Consider the following 26624-nt stretch of genomic DNA (forward strand, 5'->3'; position numbering starts at 1 on the left):
TGGATAACTGTAGTTACAGGTAAGTAACTTGTTTTCATACTCCCCTTGCACCATGGTGCAAGGGTGTCTGCATTGAAATCAGGTGGGATACCTTCCCCCAACAAAACCATCCTTTCACCACCCCTCCCGAGGTGTAGGCTTTTGGCTTTTGACATATTTCCAGTTTTACAGCATGTTGTAAATCTGGGAGTGTGTAAAATGCCATGGGTGGTACATGGGCACGCCTCCATATAGCAGCGAGCCTCACACCAAATCTACGAGGTCATTAAAAGCCACACAGGGTGGTTTTACGTGGCCTTGTAGATATAGGTAAGCTCAGTGCATCATCATAACCTCATAAAAAGTGATGTTCTGGCAGCACACTGGGATTGTAAATGAGCCCCTAAGTTTCTTTGTTTTTACAGTAATGTTCACAAATATCTGAATGAATGAGAAATAAAGACTGATCTCAATCATCTGCTGTGCTCTTTCGTTATGATTGCACATAGATGATTGCATTTTTAGTACAAAATAAAGAGTGCAGGATGAATTTAGTCTGCCTTCCACACAATAAGAATATCGATAGCCCAATGCCATATTTCATCTTCCTTTTTCTGTTTCCTTTGTCCCAAGGGTTCATATGACTAGATTACAAAAGGTTTCCTGGCTTTACATGCCTTTTAAGATATGATATGCATAGTATTAAATGTGAATACAACCCCACAGTTCATTTTGGTGGCAGGGACAGGCCTTCTCAGAAACATCTCTGGGAAGGGAAACTTCCTACCTCAACATAGTTATTTTGGTTTTGAGATGCACTTCTCCTCCTTTATGGGAAGCTGTTAGCCAGCTATCAATAACTGTGAATAAAAGTTGCTTATTAAAACCTTCATCTCTTCAAATCTATGTGGACATTACTGCAATGCTTCCCCACATGAAATTGCCACAATTGCCTTGCATGTCTGTTTTGTACTTTTTTATCCCTAATAACTTTAGTTGAACTACTATTCATTGCTATCAAAATAATAGAATTCTGATCTGCTTTCTGTTAATACTAACAGACAATGGGTGACAACGGTGTTTGATCTATTTTTGCAACCACTTCTGATTCCATTTAAATGAGGATTGGAGACACACCAATGAGCTTCTTAGTGGTTCTACATGCCCACACTAACTCGTTCACTTCTTAACTGATAATTGGGATTTTCCCCAATGCCTGTCTCTTTTGTTTCTTTGACTGCTCCATACACACACCGGTATCCCCACAGAGGAGTCTACCAGCTCCATGTGCCAGAGGTAGGCCAACAAGGCTGTAGGAACTGTAGGAAAGTAGGATCGACTTCTATGCTTACCCCCAATTTTTGCTTGATGTGATGCTGTTTCTGACTAGTTTGACTGGGATCCTGCTAATCAGAACCCCAGTCTATCTGCCATTGCAGCCTGTGTAGGTTGGTGCATGCACCACTTAATAAAGATATAGGTTTACTATATCTAAGGGTCACTGCACTTAAAACCTATAAGTCACCCCTATAGCAGGCCTTTGCATTCCTGAAGGCAGGGTGCTCTGTTCTAAGTGAGAGGGTACCCGTGCATGAGCAGGACACCCCTGCAGCGTACAGAGTCCATTCTCCCAGGTTCTCAGTGAAGCAGCCATTTTCTATATAGAGGGGCACAGCATAATTGCTTGATGACCATCTCAAAATCGGCTGCAACCAATCCCATTATGTTTGGTATTAAACATGTTGGAATCACACCCCCACACTGTAAACGGTGTCTGAGGTATAATTCCAAGCACTGGAAGAGACCTCCCTTAGGCTCTCAGTGTTCCCGGTACCAGGCTTCTAGTCATGGACAGCAGAAAATGGTTCCTGCCGACCAGAGAGACATTTTTGCCATCCTGCTGCTGAGCCAAGCTGGAGCAGAGGAAGATAGAACAATAGACATCCTGTCACAGGGAGGTGTGACAACCTCCCAGACAGGATTTAGTGTTTTAGGACTGGGTGGGTGTGCTTGCCAGTGCCAGAAAGTCTGCATGAGGGTCACATTTGGTGCCCCTCTGCGAAGTCCAGTTCAAACCTGTCCTAGGAGCCATTGGACATGGGAGTAACCCCCCCCCTGTCCAGACCCTCCAATGGGAGGGTACCCCTGAGTCTTCCCAACCCTTTCCCTAGGGTACTTAAGGGCTTACCTGGGTGTGGGTCTTTAGGTTTGCCATGGGATCAGATTCAAATCAGACACTATTGCACTTCTACCATCTGGGCACTCTGGACTTCACTGGACTTTCTTTGGGCCTGACTTCATCTACCTTCCAGTCTGATGCATCTTCCATGCCTGTGCATCATACTGTGAAGCATCAAAGACAACTGTAGTAATCTCCCTTGGAGTGAAGGGGTCACTCCCCTGAGTCAGTTTGCACTGCAACTAAATCGGCCAGTCAGAAGATGCGGAGCTCCTCAGGACTCTGTGGGCTCTGCAACACAGCTGGTGGTTTTCCAAAGCTCACAAGGCCTGCCCTACCCTCTCAACAAGTTTGAGGCTAGTATCCCTCGTGGGGGTTGCAATAACTAAACCTCTGTGCACCACCTCTAACTTGCAATTGCAAAGGCTTGTTGGCTTCTTTACACGAAGTTCTTCGGGCTCCTAGTAGCCCCAACCTTGAGCACCTCCAGTGACCAGAATCTTCAGCACACCTCAACATGTACATCGTGGTTTGCATCCTTTGGTGAGCTGATTGAGGTACTATCGCAATTACAGTGCCTCTGGTCTGTGGGTCCACTTGAGGGTCACCCTTGTTACTTTTGAACTCCCCTAATTGCTCGGGGCCTTTCCTGCCTCCCCTGTTTGTAGTGAGTCCCCTGGAACTTACTGGTCCCAACTTTGCACCTTCTCGACTTCCTGCATGGGCTGCATTTGCCAAGGCTTGTTAGTGCTTCCGCTGGACCCCTCTTCATCCAACATCGTAAGTGGGACAGCTCATATCCAAGCCCTGGTCTTCCTCAGCATTGTCTGGTCCTCACAGCTGCAGTTTCAAGGTCATCAACATCTTATATGAAGCACCCGGCATCGGAGACCATTTGTCTTCCAAGTCTCCTGGTCACCCCTGAGTAACTCAAGATCAAGTACTAAAGCTAATAAAAAAGCAAAAAGACGGGGCTCCAGGTCCAAATGATATCCCCTTTGCCCTGTACAAGGAGGATCCAGTAATATGGGCAGAAGATCTCACCAAGGTTTTTAAAGAAGTAGTCCGATTAGGGGTTATACCTGAATCTTGGATAGGGCCCCTAATATCCCCCGTTTTTTAAAAGGAAAATCGGGCCCTCCCTGAGAACTACCGTTTAATAACCCTACAGGACACTGATGCAAAATTGTTTGCAGGGATTTTGTTGACGAGTTTATCTGACTGGGCAAAGGACAACAACATTCTCCCACCTAACCAACCCGGTTTATTTAAAGGCCTAGGAACAGCTACTAACATCTTAGCCTTCTCCGTTCTAATCAACAGGCAATTAAAAAAAGAAAACATTGTTCTTATACTTTGTCGATTTTAAATCGGCCTTCGATTGTGTGGATAGAGAACTTTTATGGGAAAAGCTATGAACTCAGGGGATTCACCCTTACTATTGCACCTGATACGTCTCTTGCATTTACACACCTGGGTCATAGTGCACATCGGGGATGGGCGGTCACTCACCAATGAAATACCAACGACAGGCGGACTAAAGCAAGGATGTTTATTGGCTCCTTTATTTTTTAACTTGCTCTTAGCTGACCTGACGGAGGCCTTGAATGATACAAATGCTCATCCACCAAAGATTGCAAACAAACACATATCAAATCTTCTTTATGCAGACGATGTTATTCTTCTAAGCAATACAAAGGTGGGCTTACAACGCTTAATAACGAGCTCATTTGAGTATGCAATAGAAAATAGGATGGTAATAAATGAAACAAAATCCAAAGTTATGGTCAATAATTAAAAACTTAAGACGGAAACATAATTACAAATGGTTTTTGGGAAAGCCGCACTTGGAACAAGTAAAAACCTACAGATATCTTGGTGTCATATACAATGACAATGGAAATGTTATTCCTCAGAAACTCGACATCAATAGGAAAACGAATGATTTAACAGCTGCATTTAGGACCATCCAAAAATCATCTAGTGACCTAACATACCGACCTCTCCTTAAGGTAATATCTGCCAAATTGTTACCCTCTCTAACATATGGCAGTGAGGTCCTAAATGGAAAAGACGCTGTCATCATCAACAATGCTATCTCAAAAACTTTTAGATCACTTTTCCATCTTCCTAACAATGCATCGCAAGCTCATATTAGGCTTGAATTGGGTTTGAACAACCAGCTCTACGTAAGAAAGGACCATGCAATCAAAGCTTGGAATAGAGTGAAAAATGACAAAGATAATTTAATGTCCCAGTTACTGTGGAAAGAAATTAAAGGAAATAACAAATCATCTGCCTGGAAATATCTGGACTAATTTGAGCTTATGGAGATCTGGGACTCCACCATAATCCAGGAATCATTTAAGAAAGTTGTTAACAAAACAGCTGATTACCTATCATTAATAAGCGACAAGGACATCTTAGTATTAGTATTGGTCCATAATAAATGGCTACTCAAAAAAGATGGTTCAGCAATATCTTGACAAGGCATGGTCATTGAAAAGTAAACAGACTTTTATTAAAGCAAGATTTGGAGTATGGCCGGGCCAATCCCATGCACCACCGTGGAAGAAACTTGAAGGCACCTTATTGTGTAGGCTTTGTAAATTTGGTGAGTAAAATATTATCCATCTCTTGTGTCTGTGTCCTGAACTAAAAAAAGAAAGACTAATTATATTAAAAAGACTATTTAACAAAAGAGGGATAAGGACAACATGCAGACAAGCATTGATTCGTTGTCTCTGTCCAGATGATATACTCATCAAATCTGCTTTGACAACATTTTTAGAAAAAGTATGGGAAAAATTACAACTGCATGAAACTGTAAAATAAGAATGATTACTTTTTTTTAAACTCTTAAACATATGATTTTTATTACAAACTTTTTTGTACTAAAGATGTATATAATTTTAGGGATTTATTGCTATCCAAAATGTACATAATGGAGTATTTTACGAATTATGCTTTTTGTTAAGATTTTAACTAATCATACAATAAAGGTAATTTGATTTGATTTGCCCTCCCCTGAGTGACATAGACTCTGTCCCCTCTGCTTACAGATACTCCTCTTCAAGAATCAATATGTGGACTCTGCTGGACACTTTCTCCTCTTCGAGCAACGACACTTTCCTGAAGTCCTCCATTGGGTTTGATTGAGGTTTCTGATGCCACTTCACACCTATGCACCCGGCTTCCCTGGGATAGGTAACTTGGGTACCATGGTTTCCACTGTGGGGTAGCTGCCCAACCTTCTGTCTTCCATGAGGTTTCTTCAGGGTCCACTGGGAAGGGTCCCTAATCTTTAAAAATCCAACTGCGACTTGCACATACAGTTGTACAGAGCACGCGGTCATGTTCACACACTGCTCTCGCTCTATGTGGGGTTCCTACCTACTTACCTTGGGTGGTTCCTTGAGTCCCCAGCAATTCTACATCCTCTCAACATATTCCTGACTTGAGTCGTGGTTTTTATACCACTTTCTTAGTATATGGTTTGGTCCCCCCCTGGGGCCTACTGTGTAATTCACGCCATTTACTGCATTACTTTGTTGAAATATCGTGTGCATTGTGTTTATCTCTGTGTTGGATATATTGGAACATATTAGAGAGTATTATATACTAAATACAAATTCTAACAACACTTGGTGTGGTTCTTTTCATTTAATCTATACTATAAGATTTCATTCTGGTATTAGAAGCTGCTTTACACTCCTTCAAGACTAAGCCTGAAGATTGCTCTACACAGCTACCACTTGGATTGCTTTCTAAAGTTGTCTGAGACCTCTTAAATCACCATAAGGGTTGTGTGGACTGGTGCAAGGGGGCCACTTACATTATTGGACATCATATAACAGGCCAGCCTCTCACAGAGACAATAAGCATATCAGTGCAGGCAAAATCTTGCTGATGCCTGCTGCATCTTTCGATTCCCAACTTCCGTCTACCTTGATGAGTAATCTCACTGGCATCCATGTCAGAAGGGGGATGAGGCCTTACTGGATTCCATCCAGCCTTGAGTTAGTGCCTCTGTTCAGGTCAACATAATACCCTGGCATCAGCAACCCATGAAAGGGCAGGCAGACGATATAACTAGAACCATTCCTAACATAAAACAAAATATCCAGAAATGAATTGTGAACAAACATGTCAGATGAGCGTGCATGTCTGATCATCAAGAGCCATATGAACCACGTTTTCAGAATGTTGTCATTGAATATATTACTAATGTTTTTTCCCCTGTTAATAATTCCATGACCACTGAAAAAAGAACTACAGCTCAGAAAATGTCATTGAATTGCATGAAAATTTATGGTGATATTGGCAGGACGTTGCAAATCTTTCATATACTTATTGTAAGCCGTAATATATTTTGATATCCGAGCTATTTCTTTTTTTTGACAGTGCCAACACTGTTCAATTTCCTGCTGAATCTTGCTCAGTCTACACGTAATTCTAAATGCATCAGCCTAACTATTCAAAACCTCATTCATGCTATTTTGTTGAGCCTTGAAAGGTTACCTTCTTTGAAAATAAAGTGTAAAAGTCACACTGTGAGAGAGTAGGAATCTCGCGTTTCTATTTTTGCACTTGTTTTATCCTCCACAGGGCTTCACAGTGGTAGAAGCCTCAGTAGGTGGCACAATTTAAATGTTTCCTTTCACCTATAAAAGCGTCTCAGCTGACTATGCATTTTAAAAAAGGTCTTTCACTTGAATGAGACAAAAAGAGCCGATATGAAAAATATTTCATCCTTGAAGTTTTTTCACTCTCCTCTTCTTTGAAACGTTCAATGTCAAAATACGATCCTACTACAGGAGTGACCTATTGAAGCCTATCCTTTATTTGTCACATAAATATTTGGTTAAGCAAAGCTCACTGGGAATAAAAAAGGTATTCATGAGCTAGAAATATTTAACTTTGACTCATTTGCGATCTTCTACTGTACCTCTATGCGCGTCTGTTAATCTCGTCAATCAGTGCCTTTTTTTGTAATATTTCACTGAGCCACATAAACATATAAAAGAACTTTCGTCTTAGTCTGAGAGTAAACAGTAATGTTTTCATCAATACATGCATTCATTTTTTAAGTGAATGGCAAATACGTTTAGAAATGTGCACAATAAATTTGTTTGAGGTCTTGTGTAAATATTTGTCCAGTATGGACGTTTGCAATATTGCAATACATTATGGGCCATATGTAAGAACAAGTGGCTCAGCGCAGCAAGTCACCTTGCTGGGTCATTGGGAAGGGGAAGGAATGCGCGGAATTTAAAGCAATAACGCAAATTCCTGTCCTTTCCCGTGCACTGGCCCACAGGGGCACCTTCCTGCACAAAAATAATCATGAGAGGCTTGTTCCTCTACCTATAACTACTGCATAATGAAGCTCATACAGAAAGAGCCAACACGAGGAGAAATGACAATGTTTCTCTTTGTTATGCCTCCCCAGGGGAGGCGTATATTCTTGGGGCATTCCCAGTTTTACTTGTTCCTGTATATCTGGTAATGCCTCAAAATCCATGGATGTTGCATGGGAACACCCATCCAACATCCATGGAAACGCCTCCCTGGTGCAAAGTAATGCAACACAGAGATTTTCTGTGTGTTACATTACTTGTGATTTATGAAGCCATGCAGGACAATGCAAGGTAGCCTTGTATGGCCTTATAAATCAAATTTTTCATATGCGTCGTTCTTTCACCATGTTGCGTGGTGCAAGAGGGACGCAAAGGGACTCTTAAGTATGCCCCTATGTTTGACGGATTTTCTTATAAAGATTTTCTCTGAGGAAAATTCCCTTTCAGTTCCTCATTAGCTGATACAGCTACTAATAAATTAGGAAAACTTGATCAAGCCATTTTATTCATGATCTACAACATAATAAATGCAAATCATGTACGCACTGAGCCAACTATGTAAAGAACACTACTAGTGAAAACAGAAAGCAACCGTTTTATATTGTGCATATATATCCTTTGTCAATATAAATGTGTGCTTTTACCTTTTCTTATGAAAAGCCAATGTTCAAGTTTGCTAGAGAACATATAGATCAGTTGAACAAAGAATCTCATTTAGCAATGTCCAAAGATTCAATAAATACATAACTTTAAATTGCTTATGTTTGTCATATAAATAGTTGCTGTTTTAATGTTTGAAATAGATTTGTTTAACAACTTCTGTACAGTGATTTGGATATGATTCTTTATGTTTATTTTGCTCTTTTGCACATTGGTTATAGTGGCAGCATGATTCCACATATAAATCTCTCTTTATCCAGCTGAATGAGAAACTGGCCAACGGACCATTCTATTTCCTGGCAGTAAATACTAGAATGCAGTCCACCTGAGAGAAACGGTTGTAAAACATTACAACTCATGATTTTACAAGGCACATTTTTGCCACACATTTTTTAAAACGCACGCCTTTGACACATTTATGCCTTTACCATGCATGCCTTTCCCACGCTGATAAGTATAAATAAGATAAGTGAATTGTGTGTGTGTGTATATATAAATATACATTTATATATATATATATATATGTGTACATATGTATAAATGTATTACCTACTGGCAGTCACCATTAGGTAGTTATAGTTAGGACCTAGTTTCCATAGAAAAAGCATTTGTTAACTTGTCTATAACTTTGGCATCGTATGACCAATCTGCATGAAATTTTGCCAAAAAAATGTCATAGTGGGTGCAATGGATTGGGAACGTTTAGTGGTGATCCGTGTAGTGGGGTCCGAGAATTTGGGGTGCGATATAAGGTTGCGTTTGTAATGTTAATTCCCATTTGAAGCTTTAGCCAGCTCTACAGCCTGAGCCGCTGAACGAACTTACTCCAAATTTGGCAGGGAGGTAGATGTTGGTTCAAGGAAGTGCTTTTTGCTTAATTGGTGTAAATCCGTTCAGTAGTTGTTGAGAAATGTAAGTTTAAAGTTATAGTGATATCTTTGACCACAGATAATTTTTGTGTGGTTTCGCAATGAATCATGAATGCACGTGCCAAAGGGAATGCTCTGATTGGCTGGATGTAACCTGAAAAGAAAGTTTCAGCCATATTTGTATCTATCGGGAACAGTTACCAGGGCTGAAACTCTGTGTGAAAACTCACAGAAGGGGTCAGGTTGGAGACACTGTGACTCCATGGTTGAGAAATGGAGGTGTTAGTGACACAAGTTATGTGTCCATAATATTTCTTTTAGTTGCGTGCGATATTTGCGATGACCTCGCATCCGCCAGACGTGTACCAGCGCCGGGATGTTTGACTATTAACGTTGTCACGAATATTGGTTAAAATATTTTTTACAAAATCAATGTATCATTAATAAACTTGGTAATATAATGAGATTCTGATAAAAAAATGTATAGAGTTATTTATATAGTGAGTTATCTACTATGATGGTTATATTTAATTATATAGTTATTCTTATGTTTGAACGTGGTGATGGCTACTGAATTCCTGCTTTTGCTTTCTGCTTTCCGACGTAACCACAGGGTTCGGAACGACCAACGTCATTGCAATCTCCCGCCGCACCACAAAATCAGAAAATTGGTTTTAGAGATGGCTGTTCTAAAAATACACTAGAAAATATGAGTTTGAAGTGTACAGCAGTAAACCTCTAGTGTGTAGAATACTGTTATGTGTGTGAATATGTATGTTTTCACTTTATAGAAAAGGCGTGATCGTAAGGGTTAGCAATGTCATTGAGACGTCTCCAATAACCGTGAAAAACTGAAAATAGGTCTGAAAGATGGTTTTTAATTAAACTTTGTACAAAAATTTGAGTTTAAACATGGTTTGAAATAAGCATGTATATATTAATGTGTGTAGGGCAATGTTGAGGGCAATGTTCAGACTGGATTTTTTTAGATATGTTGTTGGCCTTGAATTTCTGCTTTTGTTTTCCATGATTGTGACGTGTCTTTGGGGATCACGACAAAAAGTAAAGAGGAATTTTTTTTTTAGAAAAACACTCTGTAAAGTAAACCACACCTGCTGAATCTTATTTGGATACAGAATGTTCCTTTTAGAAGGTGCTGTGAACTTTTTTAGACCAAGTGGTTCCACTGGGTTGCTATCTACACTGAGCTAAGACAGTGTTGGGGGGAAGGGTGTTAAAGAGACAGACATTTTTTGGGAAAAGTTGAGGAATGGTAACACAATTGAGGTACTGAAATTCTGAACCCGTTTCATAAAAGTCGTCGTATCATGACGATTTTGGTAACATTAGACCGAAAAAGACAAGTGTAAGGTATACAAGCATTTTCGGCATATTTGAGTGACGAGATCACCATGAAATCAGGGATTCCGTCCTGAACCCTCGGGTTCCATTTTGTATACGGCAGCCATTTTGTGGTTGCCCTCACATAGGCCGATGACAGTGGCCGAACGAGTCTCCAAGCACACGTACACCTTAGCTGACTTCTGAATGACCTGAGCGAGCGACCCTCTTGCCTGAAGCCAACACTTGTTAAACCAGTTCCTTTCCCAGTAGCTGCTAAGATTATTGATCAAGACACAAGACACCATCAAACCTTTTATTGCGCACAACTATGTCTTATCTTGCTCACACCTGTCTCTGCTCCTTTCTTTATGGGCCGTTTACGATGGGGATGTGCCCGTTTTTATGGTGGGTTCGATCGACCGATCTGATGAAGAATGTTAGGTTTGACCAATAGTTGATTGTGGGCTGGACAAACTGAAAAATGGACTTGTCATCATGATCCTGCTTTATTCTTTTTGTGAAAACATGTGAATGGTCAATTGTAAATAAGGAATGTTTGCTTGAAGCATAATTATTGGTATAAAAAGGGATGACTAGCTTTGTAAAGTTGAGCAGTCTCCTGAGAACATACACCGTGTTGTACTTCTAGGATATCTGTTACTGGCTGCAGCTAATAAAAGTGATCCTTGACGTCACCAGAAATCACCCGTGTCTCTGTACTCTAAGGCAGGTGGACCCGGAGACTAGGGCGTTATCCCTGGCGCTGCTGGGTCCTAAATAACCCGGTTCTTTATTTGGCGCCCAACGTAGGGCTATTTCAGCGGTACCGGTCCAAGCCAGAGGTTCGTGAGGAGCTTCGTGTGGAAATTGTGGAGGAAGGCCAACCACTTCATCGACCCCTGTATGTCGTCGTGGTCCAAAAGTCTTTGCTGCGAGGTTCCCCGCTTTCCGACGGCTACGAAGGACTGCTGCCCTGACTATTGCCCTGCCTTGGAGCCTTTGATGATTTGTAAAGCGAGACGATAGACGGGTCTTCCCGGTTCTTCACAATGTAAGTAATGGCAAGTTTTAGTTTCTAACTAAGAACTATGTAATACACTGCTGTGTAGTATTTAAATCTTAGAAAAATGAAGCTAGATATAGTTTTGAACTCCTGTTTTTAACCCAATTTCCCTATGATGATTGCGAAAACAGCACAAAAACTAGGAACCTCGTTTCGAAAAAGAGGGAAAGGGTTAACAGATGCAAACCATTCACAAGTAGAGATGCAGTAGTCTAAAATAAAATATGTGATTTCATTTGCTGCCTTTCTCATGATGATAGAGTGGAAAGTTGAAGAGATTGCCATTTTAGACTTGCTTTTTAAGAGAGTGGTGTACCATCTTGTGCTTAGTTTTTACAAATCTTAGTATAAAATCTATGCAGAAAGAGCTAAAACAACTATATAATCTAGAAACAGTGATGGGATGAACTATATCCATTAGAGGGTATGTGTTTAAGAGGATAATGGTGAATGTGTTGGGAAGTAGGAGGAAAATGAATCAGCGCCTGCTTATTACAGTGTGTATTTTATTGAAAAATAGCAGTATAGTTTTGTGGAAAGTTGCAATGAGGAACTAAGAATGTTTTAAATGTCAAAACATCATATGCAGAATAGATATATATGTAATTTGCATTATGGGAGTTGAAGTACTTTTAGTAATAAAATATTAAACAGGAATAGTGTGAGAAATAAAAGATGAGAACATGTTGTCTGCGTGTATATGAATTAGAAAGAAGTAATACTTGTTAGGTATATATTGGGAAGTGTTTGTCAATGTGGTTTTCAACTTATAAGACAACTTTGCATATGCTTTGATGGTGAGATATGGTTCTTGTGGTTGCACATAGCTATACATATAGTGGGACTTTTGAGTTTGCTTAAAGATGCAGAGAGGTATATATTTTGGGGAAAATGGCTTGAAGGTGTACATCTATTAAGAAATCGCATATATGTTTACGTGGTGATCTATGTTCAGTAAGGCTGATGAAAATGTCATGTATATGGTGAGTGGAGTGTTTTTCTTTAAACATGGTTTGTTTAAAATTGAGAAGGATAAATAGTGCAGAATTGTTCAAGAGGTCTTATGCTAGCTTCATTTCGAGTGTAACTTTTGTTTGAGATATGCTGAATATATATTTTAGAAGCACAAGAAGTATTTGATAAATTATGAAGGTATGCCATTCACAAAAGGTTTTGTGCTTTGAAAACTTTCAAAATGTTGTTATCTGTTTTAGAAACTTACTGATGCATGTGCACGCTCACTATCAAAGCAATGTATGTTTCTAGAGGGCCATGTATGCAATCATATATCAAGTGTGATACCTAGATTTCACTCACATATAGCTCAGACGAAAAGCATGTATACAGTAAAACAGGTAGTTTGATATTGACAGAAGTAGATAACCTAGAATTCAGAGATATAGTGACAATTGTCATTTATCTAACAGGAATTAAGGTGCTTTCTCAGTTAGTCAGGCAGCATTGAGGCACTTATGGAATCACCCAGCCACTACTCCGACTTTCATCAAATCAGTGGTTCACTATCCATGGAGTTATTCAATTATCCAGAAACTATACATGTACTCTTGCAATCAGGTAGGCAGAAATGATGTAGTTATTGAAGTATACAGGCACTATGTATACATCCATCTAATCTCCAGGTACTATCTACTGACGCAATTAACAAGGCTGTAATTGTGCAATCATTATAACATTTGCGTAGAACCTCTGTAGCCATCTAAAGACCCACTTACAACCCATGCAGTCATTGAAATACTGAGGCACATGCGTACACTGATGAAACAGAGTACCATTGTAGTAAACCTATCGCCCATCCAGTACCTATGCATTAATTTAATTACGGAGCCAATAGTCTTGCACTAATACAACCACCCCAGCAGTATGCTTACTTTCATCCAAACCCTCAAACTTTAGCAATGGAATCATGCAGTCACTCAGACACTAGTCATGCACTCATCTAATTAGGTAGGAACTACTGATGCACTTATTCAATTCTCTGGGCACTACTGATGTAGTTATGTAAGCATTGATGCACAGCTTGTTCAGTCAACCAAAAAGACATGGGCTGCATCCAATCGCTGAAACACTATCCATCCATTAAACAATCATGTATGCACTGCATAAATCACCTATATACTATGTATGCACTGTTCCAATTATCCAGGCACTAGAGTTGCACTCATTTAATCATCCTACCAGTATCTATACATGTATTGAATTATTGAAGCATTAGTCATGCACTTGTCAAATCATTCAAACTCTACTGATGTACTCATCCAAACACCGAGATACTAGTGGCATACTCATACAAACACGCAGACAGTAAGAATGTAGATATGGATTGACCCATGGAGTTATGACATAGTCAGGAAATCTACTGGTATCCTCAGGAAATCACCTAGACACTACCTATACCCTCATTCAATCATCCTAGGAGAATAGATGTATTCAACCACAAACCAATGTATTTATCATTTTTACTGAGGAATATGTAGTCTTTCGACAATATGGGTGATGGGTTTACTGCAATGGTACCCTCAACGTAATTGCATGAGTGCATGAGTAGAACCTAAGTGTTTCATAAGTGTGCCACAGTATCCTACTGACTGCATGGGTTGTAAGTGGGATGCCTGCATAGGTTCTACACAATGTTATAATGATTGCATAGCTACAGCCCTGTAAATTTAGTTTTACATTTCAAAAAGTGTAGAAGAAAGAGTTGAGAGAGTAGTTGATAAGGCCTTTGCTTTGACAAGGAATATTTTCATTTTGATTTTAAATAGAATGAAGACTCTTCACAAAATAGTGGTTTGCATGAGGAGACAAAACCAGACGAAAAAGATCAGTGAATAGATTAACTTTGTGCAGTTTTTACTGGACAATGGATACCTACTTCTTGTACAGAGGGTTTCTTTACTGAAGAATGCTATCTCCAGGATAATAAATTAGTTCATGCTTTTGATTAAACAGGACGATGTTATGAAATGAAGAATGATAGTCCTATAGCAAAAGAGGTGATGGTACCTAGAAATGCAGAAGAAGTTGTTGCGGAAGAGGTACAAAGAAGACGTAGTCAGGATACTGTATACAAATAGAATTATAGTAGTATTTCTAGTATTAGACAGCAATCCATTATTTTTGATGCTAGTAGAAGAGGGGAAGGCATAAGGTACAGCATTCCGACATATTTGTTAGATATTGTTTTACAAACTTGCATCTCTCTACCTTAAATAGAGTCTTACTCTAATGCCTTGTTTACAGGGTCACATACCTATCCTGTGGTGAAACGTCCCCCTGTACATTGGTTTGCTTTGACTTTGTTGGACGGGCTAGGTGATAGCGGGAAGTGGAGATCTACTCTTCAGACTCTTGCCTCTTGTTCCCGTGGAAACTTTGAGTGAGAGTTGATAATAGCAAACTATGCTCAGCTTTCAGCAAGTACAACTGGAGCACAACTGCTGCAGAGGGTCCTTGGAGGCACAGAAGCCCTCCTGTTAGCTTTAGTAAGCCCCAAACAGCAGGATTGCTGAGAAGACTTCTAAAGCCCTGCCCCCTTTCTCCAGCACTCGGCAAATGCACCTCTTGACGCACTGCCAATTGGAGGATGAAGTCCCCTTGGCTCTAGAGTGTCGTTCAGGGCCAACATGCCCTCTTCCTATATCCAGTAAGTCCCACACAGAGGAATTGCAGAGAGGTCTTTGGAGGCCAAGTCCCCTTTCTCCCCCAGTCTGCCAACTCACCTCCTGGTGCATTGCTGGTTGGTGATGAAGTCCCCTTGGCTCTAGAGTGTCCATGGGGGCCACAAGCCCTCAAGCTACCGACAGAGCAAGATTCCTGAGAGCTGTTCAGATGCCCGCTCCCTTTCACCACCACTCTGCAATCATGACTACTAGTTAAAAAATTATGGAAATTCAATTAAAAACAAATGTTACAGGAATGTTATAGTTGGGAAATGCTGTTTTGGGGATAATGTCTCCTTGGATGCTGAGGCCCTTGGGAGCCAACAAGTCCTCCTGTTACCTACAGTAAGTTCCACGTAGAATGATTGCTGAGAGCACTTTGGAGGCCACGCTCCTTTTCTCCACAACTCTGCAAGCACACCTCCTGGTGCACTGCTGGCGAGAGGATGAAGTCCCCTTGGCTCCAGAGGGTCCTTGGAGGCCAACAAGCCCTCCTCTAACTCCAGTAGGTCCCACGGAAACACGATTGATGAGAAGACTTTGGAGGCCTTGACCCCTTACTCCACCACTCCGCAAATGCACTTACTGATGCACTGTTGGTTTGGGAGATGAAGTCCCCTTGACTCGAGAGGGTCCTTGTGAGCCAACAAGCCCTCCTATACCTCTGGTAAGTACCACAAAGTGAAATTGCAGAGAGGACTTTGGAGGCCACATACCTTTCTCCACCACTCTGCAAGTGGGCCTCCTGGCACACTGCTGGTTGGGGGATGAAGTCTCCTTGGTTCTAGAGTGTTCTTGGGGACAAGCAAGCCCTTCTCTTACCTCCAGTAAGTCAGACACAGCAGGATTCCTGAGAGCTGGTCTGAGGCTCGCCCCCTTTTTCTACCACTCTGCAAACATGACTACTAGCTAAAAAAACATAGACATTTACTTAAAAAACTAAAGGTTACTGGGACTTTATAGTTAGGAAATAGAATTTGAAGGTTAAAGGGTCATTACAGTTCAAAATAAAAAATTTAAAAACCTTCACTGAAAAAAACAAAGAAAAAAACAAAGGTTATAAAAAGAGGAGCCTTGGATGAGCAGGTCTTTATGTTTGCGTTACATTATAATTAGGCTCAGATGTCACTCATGCAAAACCATTGAAATTCAGCAGTTATAGTTACCCGAGCTAACTATTACTTACCCCCTCACAATGCACTGCTTATGACCTCACTTGTTACATCACTCATGACATGGTCAGTTACATCACTCGTGACATCACTGATGACATCTCAAATGACATATATTTCTATATCGGTATCTATACACACATACATTTACATGTATATGCGCTTATATATGTACAGATATGTATACATATATACAGATATATACATACATATATATGTATGTGTGTGTGTATATATATATATATATATATATATATATATATATATATATATATATATACACATATATACACACACACACACACATATGTCTCCACACAAACATATATATAAAAAAGTGCCGGTGATTCTAATTTAGCAAGGAAAGTTTTGTGGCGATCTATCAAGAGGTTGCCAATAAAAGAAGGGGGGTCCAAAAAAGTGCATTTACCATGTTTTCCATTGGAATTCCAGACATGACTACAACGCAAACCATTAAACGGAATTACACCAAATTCAACAGACAGGTAGGTATTGGTCCAGAAAGCAACCTTTGTGTAAATTAGTGCAAAACCATCAGTAGTTTGGGAGCTAAAGAAAAAACAAATTTGTATATCTAGGGACGCAAAGGCTCTGTGAACCCTCACGATATTGTGCTGAGATCTGATTGGCTGCTACCAATTCAACCAGGAAGTGTTGGCAGCCATCTTTTGATTCTGCTTCAGCTGAGTCTCACAAAAAATTATTTAACAATAGGAAAAGAGGGCAGGGTAGCGATACCCTGTCTCACAAGCCTTGGTCTCCGGGTGGCCTAAGGACACTGCCACTGCAAAAAAACACTTTTTTTTCCATTCTTTTTCTGCAGAAACGTGACAGAGCTGCACATCCACTGCAAAAATAACAAGCACAGTCTCCGGTGCTTGTTTATCATAAGCCCCCCTGGAAGGCCAGGTCCTGAGGCATGCCTCGTATAGTAAATAAAAAATGAGGGGGGCACTCATGTCCCCCCTCCAAGAGCATATTTATGCCCTGGGGACCACCACCACCTTCCTGGGCCTACACAGGAGGGGGCTGCGTTTGCCTTTTGGGCACCGTGGACCAACACCTCCCCGTGCTATTTTACACAAATGGAAGGGCCACATGAAGCCCCCTCCTAGGGATTTTAGAAGCCCCAGGAACCACCCCCTCCTCGGTGTTGGCTCTTGCAGATCAAAGGAGTGGGGGCGCATGGGCCCCTTCGCGAGCCATATGGCCCTGAGGACCACCACCCCCAAGCAACAGCTCCTGCTATATCCTGGGGTGCCCATATTCAGGACATAGCTGCTTGCTTTAGTTTTGTCGGAGCTGTGACAGCTTCAGTAAAGCAAAAGCGAACACTCCAGATCCAGTGGGAAGGAGCTGCCAAACTGCATCCATCCACTGGAAGGGGAGGTTTCATCTCTTTCTCTCACTGCAGACCTGCAGTCAGGGTTTAATGTGAGACTAAGGATCTGATTTAGAGTTTGGCAAATAGGACTATCTGTGAGAATCCTGACAAATAAAACATCCTGTTTGCAGTACTACAGTGCATCGTTTACATCCTATGCAAGGTTTACAGTAATATGGTGGATGGGTTATCCATTATCAAGCACATCTGTGACAGAGTATCCCATCTACCAGACTTGAAATGGGAGCAGGAGAAGAGCAGGGTCACTGGAATTAACAAGGTAATAAAATGCCATTACAGCTGCCCCAAATACATGCTGCAGAGCAGCAGTCCAGCCAGCATGGCTTCATTAATATTACACATATAGTTGAGTATTTGTGCAGCATTTTATACGCCTTACTCATTACTGGAAGCTAGTTTATTTATTAACAAACATAAAATGTCTGTTCAGTTTCACCCAATGAAATTCTTTAAACTAAAATCCTTTTTAATTATGTTGGTGGCCTGGCTTCATTCCTTGCAGTCAGTGCTATTGCATAATGTGATGCAGTTGGGTGAAAAATCTGTCCTGTACCTAATCACATGAAACATTCCAATTTAGTATAAACAAGTGTTTGCGCTGAGCATTACAATTTATTTTTCTTTCTTTCTTGGGCACTACGATTCATGTTTTGTTTTCTTTCTTGATATAGGTGCTCTTACAGCTGGTAGTCAGCAAACCCAGTGGGCTGCGGCACTGCAATTTGGAGGGTGTAGCTGCTGAGTACCGCAGGCTGATGGCTTTCATTTTAGGAGGAGGAGGAGGAGGAGGAGAAGGCAACGGCCTCTAGTTCTTTGGGACACCAGCCAGTCCAACCTCCAACCTGGTAACACCACCAACTGCAGACGGGGTCCACAACTACCACTCGGAACACCAGGAGAACCCCTCCTCATCATTATCCAACCACCTCCTCTGCCACCTTGTTCGTGAGCTTGCGCCCATCAGGCTGGGCCAACAGAACCTGGCCCAAGAGATGGCCAGTGTGAGTAAAAACCTGGATGCCCTAAGGTATGTTACCTACTTTTTTGGGGAGTCAGAGCGCCTGTTGGGAATGGAGAGGTTAGGAAAGGGACATTTTAGGGGATTTTCTGGGATGGTAGGCCTGTTGTGGGTTGAGATGGTGGGAAGCGGAGTTTGGGGAAAGGGACATTTTTGGAGTTTTGCATGGGGAGGGGGATGGACCTGTTGTGTAAAGGAGCTGGGGTAAGGTACGTGCTTTTGATTTTGCTTGGGGAGTGGGCCGGTTTTGGGTAGATAGGGAGATTACCCTTTCTTTTTCTTGGTACGAAATCCCTCGGAGTAGGTTGAATATGAGGCATCCTCTGAGCCACCGTCCATACTGACAATAACTGGTTTGTCATCACTGTCACTTGGAAAAGATGGTGGAGTATCCTTTCTTTTTCTTGCTGTAGAGTGTGAGGCTTATGGGTGAAGAGCAACATCTTGCTCAACAGGAAGCTCAGCCTCCTGTTCTGCTCCTACTTCAGGAAGAACTGTTGCTGGCTGCAAACTCATGTGATAAGGTAGGCCCTAGATAGCCCATAGGCAGTGGGCTGTATAATCAAATGTTAGGAAATGTATTTTTAAGTTTTGCATGTACTGATAGTCAAAAACACCCAAATTAGTTATTTACTAACATGAGCTCTACCCCTCTCATAGGTTAACATTGGGAATTCTGTAATTACACTTTTAAGCTGTTTCAGGACCTGAACTTTTGTTGCAGTACCCCCCACTTTTTACTGAGTTTTGATGCAACTTTGAATTATAAGCAGGTTCCCAGTACCAGTGTTCTTTCCATGAAACTGTATGTTTGTTCCACAATTGGTGCCCCTTTAGGATCCTTGTATGTTCCTAGCAAGTGGTACCCCTGGTACCTAGGACCGTGGAACTAAGGACGGTCCCCAAGGGATACAGCAAATTGTGCCATGCTAAGGAACCCGTTACCAAGCCCCTGCAAACTGTCATTGCAGCCTGCGTGTATTGGTGCAGTGGAAACAGAAGAGTCAACATGGCGCCCACCTCTGTGTTCCATGTCAGCAAAATAAAGCATGTGGTACAGGTAAGTTACGCCAATAGTAGACCTTACAGCCCAAAGGTAGGGTGCACTATACCCATGTGTGGGCATATCTGCCTGAGTGGATATATCCCTGTGATATCTAAGTTCACCCTTAGATATTGCAAGTGTGCAGGTAAGCCATAACAAGTGCATGGGCTTTGCACTGGTGATTAGGAGTTCACCAGCTACATGATGGATTCACTTTGTCTTAAAAATCCACACTGATGCCAGTGCTGGATTTATTAATTGAGGCACCCAGAGAGCACCTTAGAGGTGCCCCATAAAACTTTCCAACTACTAGTGTATTTACTGACTGGTCTTGACCAGCCAGCCACCAGAGACAGGTTTCTGACCTTCTGAGTTGAGAGACTTCGCTCTCCGAGGCCAGGAACTATGGGCCAGATGCATCAAGCTAAAAACCGGTCGCAAAGGGGCAGATTCTCAGCATCTGCCCCTTTGCGACCAGTATTTTTGCATTTGGGATGCATCATCCCAAATGCAAAAATCGCTAATAGAGAATTCGCTAAATTGCGATTGCTTACATTTAAGGAATCTCAAATTGAGATTCCTTAAATGCAATGCATGAAAGTTTCAAAAATAGCGAATTCGCTAATAGGACACGCAAATTACCACGAAGTACAACTTCGTGGTAATTTGCAAAAACTTAGAAAAATGCACTTTTGTGCATATTTTAAAGTTTCATGTTGCGCACACACATGCCCTAAGGGCATGTGTGTGCGCAACATATGTGCATAGATCAAAATCAGGGGTGCAACAGGGTGTCCTTTGGACACCCCTGCACCCTTGAACTCGCAATCTCAATTTGTGAATCGCTAATTGCGATTCGCAAATTGAGATTGTCTTCCCATTCATTCCTATAGGCCTCTGGGCCCATAGGAATGAATGGGGAGGTATTCATTAATTGCGACTCGCAATTTGCAAGTCGCAATTAAGGAATTCTAAGGAATCGCTATTTATGTAGTGATTGCTTGATGCATTCCATTTTGCTATTCCTTATTAGCGATTCCTTATTTTTCGCTAATAAGGAATCGCAAAATGGATGCTTGATGCATCTGGCCCAAAAACCTGCTCTAGGTGGAGGTATTCACACCCTCTCCAAGCCGGCTGGGCATTCCTGGGAGGAAAGCTTCAAAGGCCTTTCTGCCTTTGACATGTGACCCTGGGCCTTTCGAGATAGTGGAGTTGACCAACCCCATGGCCTGACCCCACTTTTGGCAGCAGGGTAGGCAGAAAAATTAGTAAGATTAAAAGATTTGCTCACATTCAGCCAACACCTTGTAAAACAAGTAGGATCATTATCTGCACACATCGAGATATATCACAAATTGATTTGTGTGTGTACATTTGACTTCCGTATGCAAGTCATACTTTTACAAATGCAAATGCAAATGCAAAATCCGCTTTGAAATTCACTAAAGTTTGTTTACACTTGTAAAAGTAATACTACTTCTACAGTTTTTCATCTGAGTAAATCCACTGACACAGATCGGAGGCTGGTGGGAAGGACCATTCAATGACTGGAATGCCCATTGTTGGTGAAAATTGAAAATAAATATATATTTCCGATTCCTTTCAAAACTTGGAAAAGTCAAAAGCTGGAAAAGGGAAGAGAATACCACGAAAACACCTGGAGTTAGTCCTTTTCCAGAGCACAACAGGGGAGGAAGAGATTTAAACACCTCAAAATGCACGTAAATGTAGGAGAAGTGGTTTCTCCACAGGTAGCAATCTTTTCCCACTGGAGAAAATAAAGCATATTTCCATATGATTGCATAGGTTTCACTGGAAAGCTTCGCTGTCATAGTTTTCCAGGTATACTTCGGAAAGCATGTGTAAATTTCTAAAAGTAGTAAATCTGCACCAGTAGAAGACCGTAGGCCGGCAGGTGCAGATTTATGCCATTCTTTAAGTGTTAAAACCGTTGTGCCTACTGTCGATATGGAAATAGCCTGACAATTGGCCCACTATCAGAAGAGAGAAGGCAGCAGACAATATTTGTCATTCATTCTTCTATTAAATTCTGAGTCAACCTGTAGGGAGCCTGCCCTTCCATGCAGGGCTTAGAAATTTAAAGAAGTAGGCACATTGTCCTACAGGCCCTACAATCATCTATGGAACGTGTAAAATGAAAAGGTTCACACTGCAATGCAGGAGTATAGCATCACCCACCGGGGTTGTGATAAATTGCATCGTACCTTGAAGACACACCTGCTCCCCTACATATATTGTAAAAGGAACACAGAAGCTATAATGTCCTGCATGGATCCAAACACCACCAGCTATGGTTCAAAGTAATATGCATTATGTTCACTGCTGGTTACCACCCAGCACCTTTGAGCCCAGGACTCAAACTCAGTAAATGTTCGTCATGGACCTCACCCTACAAATCACCCCACGTCTTGTTGATTCTATGTTCACCTCACCTACTTTGCCTAGATCTTCCCAGCGCTGTAGACAAACAGAAATACATTTTATAGTTGCACATACTAGACTTGGCACTCCGAGTATATTTAAGAAAGGTGTCTTGCCACGTGATGACTCAGACAAAAGGTCTAGGAATTGCCATACCAATACATTCAGCAAGAAATAGAGTTTAGGACTCTGAATATAAAGTTCAATAAACTGCTGAATTCCACGGAAAATTGTCCACTCATGGTGACATTGGTTATTTTCTCCCTCAAGATAAAATTGGATTAATGATAAAATAAGAAGTACAGTGGGCCTCATTTATGAAAAGTGACGCATCGTTGCGTGAAAACAGCGATGCGTCACTTTTCACTGCGCCCTCCTTGCGACACCAATGATGCGTCATATTTAATGTATGACGCATCATGTCGCAAGGAGTTACAGATACGTCAGTATTTCTGACGTATCTGTAAGCAAAAAAGTGACGCATTGCTGGAGTGTGTCACAAAAGTGATGCAACTCCAGCAATGCGCCCTTTCACATGGGGCAAGCCCCCTGTGAAAGGGCCTGCGTCAGGGTTACGGCTGCTGTGAGGCAGGCGTAAGATTTTGACGCAACGGCGTCCTAAAAGTGAAGCGGTGAAATCTCATAGATTTCACTGCGTCACTTCTACGACCCTTCCTTGCGTCAATACGCCCCTCTTGCATACATTATACCTGGCGCAGGTATAATGTAGCGCAGGGGTTTACAAAGTGACGCATCTAACTAGATGCGTCACTTTATAAATATGGTGCAACAAGGCACATTATTTACGCTGCTGGTGAGTCACAAAAAGTGACGCACCGGCAGCGTAAAAGTGACGCACGGCCTCATAAATGAGGCCCAGTGATTCTTCTGGATCTATTGAAAAACACATTGGAGTACATGAAAAAAACAAGTGAAAATGTAACGAATCTCCAAACAAAAGGATAAATGCCAACGTGACTAAAACAAACACAGTCCATATGTCCATAGAACTGCTGGTAAACCCAATTGTTAGAACTGGAGGTCGCTAGCTGGCTGAGGTAGGTACCTTAGGCCAAATAGGGACCCTTGCTTACACGTCAGGAAAAGGAAGGACACCTCCTCAGATAGCCCCTGCTAACCCCCTCGGTAACTTGGCACGGGCAGCCAGGCTTATCTTCAAGGCAAGTGGGTAAAGTATTTGCAACCACGCTCTCAGTAACCAAATCATGACACCACAAATGGACTCCACACGAGTTTAATAAAAACAAGTATACATTTATATACAGTGCGACCACACAATATAAATCCAACATATGCGTATTTGTAATATTCCTCCTGGCCGGTTATTAGGTCAGCTAGCCCGTGTAAATTCTGGCGATATTAATAAGCAGTTCTAGATGATCCACTGCTGTCCTAATGCAATGCTATGCAGTTCATAATGCAAGAAGCACTTTGCAATGTAAAAATAATTCAGTTCGTTATGCAACAATCAAGCAGTTCATAATGCCAAAATAATGCAATGCGTAACGCAGCAATCAGGCAGTTCGTTATGCAAACTAATGCAATGCATAATGCAACAATCAGGTAGTTCATAATGCAGAAATAATGCAATGAGTAATGCAACAATCAGACAGTTCGTGATGCAGAAATAATGCAATGCATAATGCAACAATCGGTCAGTTCGTAATGCAGAAATAATGCAATGCGTAACGCAACAATCAGATAGTTCGTAATGCAGAAATAATGCAATGCGTAATACACTCCAGCACCGATCGCGGTGCTTTAGACGGTCTCTCCGCCACTCGTACTGACTCGTGGTCAGCTTCTACCAACAGATGCCCCCAACACGGGTATGGTGTAAAAAAATTGCAGCTCCGCACTCCTGCCCGGTACTGCCACTCCTTGGCAAGTACGGGCCGCGATATGAGCTGAAGCAGAGGCTCGCACTGCAAAAATGGAGAAGGCCAAGAGCATCTCTCTCCGAGCCCGCACCTCGGTCCAGGCGGCAGCAAACGTTACCTGGGAGATGTGACCTCGCTCTCCTCTCCTCTTCCTGCGACTTGGACCTCTGATGCAACTTTGTGGATTCCGGGCAGTGGGACTTGGGCCCTACCCCGACAGGGTTGGTTCAAGGCCCCACACTGGCAACAGTGGGCTCGGGCCAATGGCACAGCTCCTCTGGGGTTGCCGGTCTGGGCCGCTGGTGATAACGAAGATCTCAGGCTGCAACAGGGCACAGGCACAGCGTCGCGGAAACACACTTGAGCTTTGAGTGTGTACAATCACAGGGCAACCTTCATAAAGGTCTTAGGCTGCACAAAGCACACGTACACAGCGTCACTGAGACTCACTTGGACTCCGTGTGTGCACAATAACAGGGCAATCCTCACGAAGGTCTCAGGCTGCACAAAGCACATGCACATAGCGTCACTGAGACTCACCTGAGTTCCGGATGCACATGATAACATTGCAATCCTCATGAAGGTCTCAGACTGCAAAAGCACTCCCACACAGCTTCACTGAGACTCACTTGAGTTCCGGGTGCACACGATCACAAGGCTATGCTCAAGAAGGTCTCAGGCTGCAAGAAGCACAAGCACACAGCATTACTGAGACTCATTCGGACTCTGCGTGAGCATGATAATAAGGCAATCCTCACAAAGGTCTCGGTGCACAAAGCACACGCACACAGTGTTGCTGAGACTCACTTGGACTCCGGGTGTGCACGATAACAGGGCAATCATCATGAAGGTCTCAGGCTGCACACAGCACACACACACAGCATTGCTGAGACTCACTTGGATTCCTGGTGCACACGATCACAGGACAATCCTCACGAAGGGCTCAGGCTGCACAAAGCACATGCACATAGCATCGCTTTGACTCTCTTTGACTCTAGGTGCCCATGGTCACAGGGCAATTCTTACAAGGGTCTCAGGCTGCAAGAATCGCATGTTCACAGCGCTGCTGAGGCACACCTGAAAACTTTTGTGTTCCTGAGTTTCCACAACAGGGAACCAGCTCTCCTCGGGCCCTTGGAAATAAGTTACTTCAGAACACAGCACACAGCAAAGTTCTTTCAAGCAGGGGGACACAGCACAAAGCAAAGTCCCTTTAGCCTCTCCTTGATTAAAGCAGCAAACTGCAGGCCATCCCCAAAACACACAGCAAGGGTCAGTCCTTTACTTCAATCTCTTAAGCTGTTTCTTCCTTGGCAAAGTTTCCTCTTGACCACGAAGTAGGTTCAATCCGTTTCACTCTTTATCAATTCAATTCCAAAGTTTAGGGGCTTCAGCTGTCATAGTTATACCCCTAAATGTCTTTGAAGTCTTTGTATTCAGGGGGTCACTGACCCCTGTCTAAGCAAGTTCTGGGTGTCTCCCTGCCAGTGACACCTTCTTCCTTTGATTAGTGGGGGTCTGGATCCTAAATCACTCAGCAGGAGATGTAGACATTGTTTTATGGCGGCAACCCAGGCCTCTTCAGCTCCAGGGGCTACTCCTCCCCCCTACACTCCAGATGCAGGTCAGCCTGTTGCTGTCTCACCTAATCCATTGTCTCAAGACATTCCTCAGATCCTATTACTTTCAAATCCAGACAGTCAATCCACAACCAGGCAGAGACACCCAGAAATGTTAGAGCACAGAAACCCAGCCACTTCTAAAAGAGTGGTTTCTAAACATGCAATGCAAAAACCACCTTCACAAAAAGATGTTTTATTGAATTGTGAGTTCAGGCACACTAAGTTTCACCTCTCCATCTTAAACCTTTGGGAAGATAGGCTGAAAAACATATTACACATCCATTCTGTCCTATGGGCAAGATGGCCTTTCAACAGCGAAAAACAAAAAGGAGAGTATTTCACTGTCAGGACATGACACACAACTAAGTGCATGTCCTACCTTTCGCATAAACTGCACCCTGCAGGGGATACCTTGGACCTACCATAGGGGTGTCTGATGTGCATAGAAAGGGAAGGGTAAGACCTGACAAGTGGGTGCATTTGTCAGGACAACATGGCAGTTTAACAAATTGCATGCAGGCACTGCTTTGGCAAGTTTGAGTTCTCTCTTTAAGGCTACTTGTGTGGGTGGCACAATTAGTGCTGCAGGCCCACTAGTAGCGTTTGCATTACCAGCCCTGGCACACATAGTGCACTTTACTAGTGACTTTACTAGTAAGGAAAACATACCAGTTAGGGACATCCAATTACCGTTACACTTTACATGGGGAGCACTTGCACTTTGACACTGATCAGCAGTGGCAAAGTGCCCAACGCATCAAAGTTGGCAACACCATGTCACAAAAAAGGTCTAGGGGGAAATCAAAAAGTTTAAGGAACTTTAGCCAAAAAGGGCCAGGTCCACCACCAATGAAGTGAATT

At 42.2% G+C, this 26624-nt stretch overlaps 1 long non-coding RNA gene across 1 annotated transcript in view; it reads left to right on the forward strand.

Moving 5' to 3' along the window:
- LOC144819952 (uncharacterized) overlaps nucleotides 1-5721 on the forward strand; it is a 291616-nt gene extending 285895 nt beyond the window's left edge. The window contains exon 5 of the long non-coding RNA XR_013607638.1: nucleotides 5221-5721. This is a non-coding gene — a long non-coding RNA (uncharacterized LOC144819952). The remainder of the gene's footprint in view (nucleotides 1-5220) is intronic.
- Nucleotides 5722-26624: the final 20903 nt, after the last annotated feature.

The sequence above is a fragment of the Lissotriton helveticus genome, chromosome 2_1, assembly GCF_964261635.1.
Source record: "Lissotriton helveticus chromosome 2_1, aLisHel1.1, whole genome shotgun sequence".
Lineage (NCBI taxonomy): Eukaryota > Metazoa > Chordata > Amphibia > Caudata > Salamandridae > Lissotriton > Lissotriton helveticus.